The following is a 6,941-nucleotide window of genomic DNA, read 5'->3' as shown; positions in this document are numbered from 1 at the left end:
AAAATTTACACCATCTTCCCGCGAGGGGAACCATGGGGTAGATGCGACGCATCGGGGGTTTCCGTTGCGTTTCCGTTATGTTAGAGTGTCCATTGTTGTTGTGTGCCCATATTTTACGCAGCATGTTCACCCCCGACGCGTGGCATCTACCCCATGGTTCCCCTCGCGGGAAGATGGTGTAAATTTTTATCGGCGTGGCCGGTGCTTGTTACGGTTGCACCGACCATCGCGATAGCAGGCCTGTTAGACTCCATTCAAATCATCGGTGGTCATCGGAGGATGTCATCGGCGGAGCGGCGGCGGAACGACTGAGCGGAGCGGCGCAGTTACCGCGTTTGTATGCAGCGGAATGAGAGAGAACACCGCATACGCATGTGTTAACCGAGCGCAAGCTGCGCGCAAGCTGCGCGCTAACCCGCACCCACGCACAGCTGGCACGGCTACAGGGCGAGCGCCGGCGAGCGCTAACACGCAGATGGAGCTGCAGTGAGAGCGGCGCTAGCGCGCAGCTTTCGGGGCGAGGAGAATGGGGGAGGGATGCGGACTACGCCAAACGACGCCGGAGGGACAAGGCGAGTGAAAGAGATGCATCGCATCTAAAATTGGCCGCCATCTCACGCCCCTGCCGTCACTACAATTGCACCTCCTTAGCAGAGACCCACGCAAGGCGCCATGTGATATTGCCGCGAACCATGTATAAGTTTATTGTTTGTTTTTGCTGCCAGGCCATGCCCGGCTGTGTTATCTGCGTCCCAAGCGAAGCGCGTCTTTCATTGTGTATTTTTATGCCACGCGGGCTATCACATTCAGATAAGCATACTGTCTAGCCATAATGTCACTAGCCCAGAATGATCTTCTTTGATCTACAATGTTCTGGGTGTAAATCGACGGTTCCAGAAACACTGGCGCCAAGAGATAAAAGCCTGCAGAGCAGACGCCATGGCATTCGAATCACCGACACCAGTTTACGCACGTCACTTAGTTGATTGCTGTATCGCCGCCTTGTATCCTTTGAGTTGTTAGAAGAGCAGACGTTCGCTCCAATAAACTTGTTTTTCTTGAAGACAACTGCGTCGTCTTTGGCAACGTGACAATATATCGACCCACGCTGCCGCGAGCAGAACAGCCGAACATTTGGCACCCTGCGAAGAAGCGCGGGAAGACGACTACGTGGAAAAGAACACACACAGGACGGCGCGCTACTAGCAACTGGTATGTTATTAGGAAAAACAGAAACTTACAGGGTTTAAAAGCGCCAACTTATCGGTATTATCGCACGCGTACAAAAAACGAAAACACGAAATAACAAAAAACAGAACATTAAAAAAAACAAAAAAAAAAAAAACAAGGTACACAGCATAGTCACTACACGTGCGGTTCCAGAAATTAAAATTCAGCATTCTGCAGTCTCAGCGATGGTTCACTAACACACATCGATCCCTCCCTGCTGATCTGACACGCTTCTATTATCTCTCTGTGTTATCTGGCACTGATCTGGCACGCTTCTATTATCTCTTATAGACACCTAAGTATGCGCAAGGTAGGTACAGCATCCATGTTTCATTTTTCAGTCTGTGTTGTTGTGCTGCGCATGGGTTGCAGTATGTGCTTTGCGCACACTCAGTTGCCTATCCTCCCCCGCTTGCATGCAGGAAGGCCTACATCGCGCAGACCGGTCGGTGCCTTAACATCCGACTACATGAGCACAACAGCTCTTTGAAGGGCAGGCCTTACACGAACTTGGCAGTGCATTTAAAGGTACACTGAAGTGTATTTGTCAAGCTCCTGTTTTTGCTTGCACTGCGTAGACTACCTCAACTTAGCACACTTTTCATCGTTTATCCGGTTGACAAATCGGTAATTATTTTACAAAGCGCGAAAGAAGAAAAACTACCATGCGCGGTTTGCCGCGGCCGCACCAACTAAGGCTGTGACGTTGGGAGGAGGGGGCACCGTGATTGGACGATGCCCAAGGTTAGCAATCAAACAAGTTTCGGTTTCGGTTCTGTAAAACACAACCAATGGCGTTGTTGGATGGGCATTCTCTATATCTCAGTAATCATCGTACCGCGCTTCTGCCATGTTCTCGGCTGTAAAATGCATAAGATAAGCCTCCGAGGACGGCTTGGAATCGTAGCATTCACTAGCCGAGGCCTACGCAGTGCATGAACTCCCTCCGCGTCCCCGCAGACGCTCAAATGCCATGTGCTTTTCCCCTATATTTGGAGCTTGCCTCACTCATGCCTGTATCGTAAAAAGCGTGTTCGCTCCAGGCCAAGGGTCTGTTGATTCTGGCCTGTGCCCACTGCCCGCAAGCAGTCGGTGCTTATGGCAACAGCACGCCAACGAGAACTCGCTAGCGCGCCAGTGCCAGCCTCCGCGCGCTCTGTGAACTAGTTCGTGGAGCAATGAACGTTGCGGCCCCAAAAAAGGTGAACTCAGTATAGAAAACATCTGCGGAAAACGAAAAAAGTTAACTTATAAAAAAAAAGCCCGTACCCGCCGGGATGCGAACTTGTGACTTGCAAAACACTTCCGCTGACATACCTAGCGCTCCAAACGACTCAGCCACGGGCGAGGACTGCCGACCTCGGAAATTTAAGGTATATAATATATAACCAGTTTACACTTTTATTTAGTTTTAGCATTCCAAGCAGCTTAGGTGACTATTTGTTGTTTTGCGCTTGTGCAGTAAGAATCCCCCAAGTTTGCACAATATCTCACGTCTAGCAATTGCATTTCTTAGACGGAAAAGCGTTCGCAGATGCGTAGTCGTGCTGCTGGCCGCTGTGCTTGTTCGCCCAGCGCAAAAAAGGGCTTCCCGCACCCTAGTTTTACGCTGTACGGTAAAAATATCAGTTGATTTTATTCCCTTAGTACCTATATTGACTTCGCTGACTCTTCTCCCGCCTTCAAGAGGCCTTATATTTTCCTACTGGCGTACCAGTCAGCGAAGCGTCGCATGTGCGCTTGTGCAGCGCTTTGTGTGAAGCGACCTTGACTTGGAGCTAGATACAGTGTACGTACTAACCAAGTAAAGAAAGGCACATTCTTCCATTCACAAACGTGTCCTGGCTTCGTTTCAACTGAGCGAACGAATTGCGACGACCCGTCGGCGGCCGGCGGATGAAACGCTGGGCCGACTGACTCTGTCTGAAGGCCGGGGAGCCGTGCAGTAGCGCAGCCAATTGCGAGCTCGGCTCCTCCCGACGTCACACGAAAACGCCAGAGAAAATGGGCGAGCGTAAACAGAGGAGGTCATCATTTTTGAATTAATTTTTCTACTAAATAAAATCGCGTAAACGCGCCCAGAGTGGTCGAAACATGGCCTGGGGACTCCGGACTACAATTCGCGCTAGTAATCCCGCAATGTTTCAGTGTCCCTTTAAGGAGTGAAAAAAGATGGGAGCAGGACTCTTTTTGAAGAGAAAGCAGTTGTGCACTGATGTTAGGGAAGGACACAAAGAGAGATAATTGAAGCGGGCAATATCAGCCAGGAGGGGTCGATGTGTGGTAGTGAATTATCACTGAGACTACAGAATGCTGAAACCGAATTTCTGGAACTGCACGTGTAGTGACCATGCTGTGTACCTCGTTTTGTTTTTGTTTTCTGTTTTCTGTTTTTGTTTTCTGTTTTTTTAATTACGCGTGCGATAACATCGATGAGTTGGCTTTTTTCACACTATAAATGTCGGTTTTCGTATAAACTACCAGTTGGTAGCAGCGCCGTCCTGTGTTTTCTTTTCTACGTAGTCATTTTCTCGCGCTTCTTCCCAAGATGTACCACCAACTTGCCGAATGTTAACTTGAGCTAAACATTTAGCACCTTCCTTATTCTTTAGCGAACATGGTTACGCTGGCGTGAAAGAGCACAGCAACCCTTCCAGCGTACTTTCTTTCTATATTTTGTTTTCACCGACTATCCTTAGGTTTGGAGTGCTTTCAGGACCGGAAGAAATATTATCCAGGATATGCGAAAGAGAGCACTAGATAGGGCATGCTATACAATGAAGGCTATTCCTCATTCAAGCAGGGCCTGGTCATCCTGGTGAAGTACTAAGCCACAACTTCTCTAGAACTGAACAACCCAAAGTTTCGGCCTTCAGTAGCCAGCAGCTATAAAGCACCTGACCAAGGCTGCGGTCAGGCCAATGGTACAGCAGATGGTGCTAAAAATTTCTGTGTCAGAACAGGCTACCTCTAGAACTAGAACTTAGCAAAGTTCATCGCACCAACTCTGTCTGGCGAGACAGGCTGGTGATTTATTGGAGGGTTTAACGCGCCGACGCAGCCCAGGCGATGAGGCGCGCCGTAGTGGAGGGCTACGGATTAATTTTGACCAAATGGGGAACTTTAACGTGCGCCGAAATCACGTACAAACGGGAGTTTTTGCTTTTCGCCTCCATCAGAAAAGCGGTCGCCACGGCCGGGAATCGAACCCGCGTCCTCGTAGCGAGACAGGCTCTACTGTGCTATTAGAGGAGCTCTCGGGAAATAAATGGGATATCATAGGATCACGTGAGGTTACATGACATGGAGAAGGCTACATGGAGTTAAAAAGAGGGCTATCCTGTGTTATTGAGGACCGCAAGTAAAAGGAAGTACAGATTTCGATCATTTATCTACACAAAGTTGGCAAGGAATGGGGAGGTATTCTTCCGCAGTAACGAACAAGTTGCTGTTGTGGTAATCAAACTTAACCACAGTACAGGTTAAAGATAGTGCGATAATGAGGCCCTAGCCAGTTCGTACAAAGTTGTCGAGTCAAGGAGCAGAGCACTACACGATGCTGATTGAAAATTTTAACGCGAAAGTAGTTGACAAGCAAGACGGCGAAATGGCTGTGGAAAACTTGGAACAGCCAGACGGAATAATCGAGGTTATACATGGGTTGATTCGGCGGAGAGAAAAAACCTGATGACAGGAAATGGAGATGAAGGAACCCTTATGCATGGTGCAAGAAAAACGAAATCGACCTCCTTCTATGAACCATCCGTGTATTGCGGATGAAGTCAATGTACTAGGCACGGTTAAAAGCAGCAATCACAGCTTGGCGAGGCGTCGGATAGGCTAGATATCAAAAGGAAAAAAATAAAGCTAACAAAAAAGAAGAAAACTTAATTTTCACTGAGTACGATCCATAGCCCATCAGTTCAAAATTATCTTTTGGGACAAATTCGCGGCTGTAATCTGGAAAAATCAAGATGGCGTAGACACTCCAAATGACTACATCACGGCATTGATCGCAGCCTGGGAAGTCGCAGCTGGCGGAAAAGCAGAACATTTAAAAGAAACCAACAAACCACCTAAGAAAACAGGCAAACTTGATGCAAATCGTAGAAATACCACTGTCAATTAAGGTATATCAGACTGTATAGGCGGAGTTCTCGAAATTTGCTTACAAAATAAAACGCAGTGACATTCGTGGCTACGGAATGGCAAAAATTGACGAAACGTTAAAAAAAGTAGGAAGCTTAAAAGCAACTAAAAACGTAGCTATGGGCATAGATAGAATATACGTACTGAGAGATGAACAAGGAAACAGAACGCACAACATGGGTGAAATAAAAAAGTAGCGCAACGATTCTGTACTAAGCCTTGTGCTAGCAAAAACAACCTGGTACCGGTGGCTCGGATGATATATTTCTGGCTGAGGTAAGGGGCGCTAAAAACAGGCAAATAATATCAAAAGAATGCGTGAACCTGAGCCCTGCCTCGTCAGGAGCAGCTCTGTTCACGTGGATGATGTGGAGACGTGGTCGACGGCGCCACGTACCGCCCCGTTGTCTGCGCTGGGGGTTCTCCGCGGCATGGTTCTGTTGGAACATGCAGGAAATTATGCTTCCCTCCATGTGTTGCATGGAGCCTGCCCGTCTGCATATTTACTGCGAGAAAAACAATAAATACAAATTAAATCACAGCAATCACGTGCTTCCGCTTGATTGAGTGCGGCGCCGCTGAATGTCCCTTTGATATGGTCCATGGCACAGTGGCCATAAAGTCGTCCAGGAAATTAGGCGACAAACGATCATAAATGGCCGCATTTACATTTATTTTCCTTGGCCCAGACATTCATCAGCCTGGTACCCACTCATGTAATTTTGTCGATAACCCTAAGAAGCACCAAATAATCTGATCAACTCGTGGGCTCAGAGTTTCTTTCTGTGCAGTCAGAGCGGACTCACCAGGTCATTTGTCTTGTGCGTGAAACAGGCTGGAAGTTACGCCAAAACGATGGTCTTTAAAGAACGCGACATAATGAGTGAGGCTGCAGGCCCGTTTAGCGACACAGAACGTCTTGGTCTGATACTTCATTTCGAGGACTCGCGTCTGGGCGCCAAGCAACACTGCTGGTTTATTAATGCTCGGCATATTGCTCGTGGTGTGCCATCAATTAGGCCCAGCAATACGTAAGTTCAGCGCCTTTAACGTAAACAAAAAAAATGAGCTCATGGGCCAGAAAGTTGGACTGGAAAAGTATACATCACAGTCTAGGGTATTTGCGGTTTGCCTGGGAAAAGTGCTTTGCGTGTTATAAGGTTGTGCCATGTGGGATTATTAACGTAATCCAGAAGTCAGAAGAACCATTCTTCGATGTGCCTTAAACTTCCTTCGGCAATGGCGATACGGTCGAGCTGTGCTGCCTAAAAAGCTTCTGAAGCTCGCACAGCCAGTTCGGGTAAGCTAGCCGCCGAACTGCTATTCAAAGGGCCTCGTCGCCAGGAACTGACACCGTCTGAGGCGATACTGCTTCATGTATGCGCAAGGTTCGCTGTGCCTGCGCACGTCTTTTTTCCCAAATCGAAAATACGCTCTAAAGACGCCACTGTCAATCGCATGAATACCCAGAAGACCGCGAATTGAGAGGGGTAGCCCCGTTTTTCACCGGTGTCTACTAGGCACAGGAAGCGTAATATTTCGAAACATTTCAGCGGAGACAG

The sequence above is a fragment of the Haemaphysalis longicornis genome, unplaced genomic scaffold (genome assembly GCF_048455015.1).
Source record: "Haemaphysalis longicornis isolate Haplotype H1 unplaced genomic scaffold, Haemaphysalis longicornis Haplotype H1 scaffold_1, whole genome shotgun sequence".
Lineage (NCBI taxonomy): Eukaryota > Metazoa > Arthropoda > Arachnida > Ixodida > Ixodidae > Haemaphysalis > Haemaphysalis longicornis.
The sequence above is the reverse complement of the archived record's forward strand: the minus strand, read 5'-3'. Positions refer to the sequence as shown.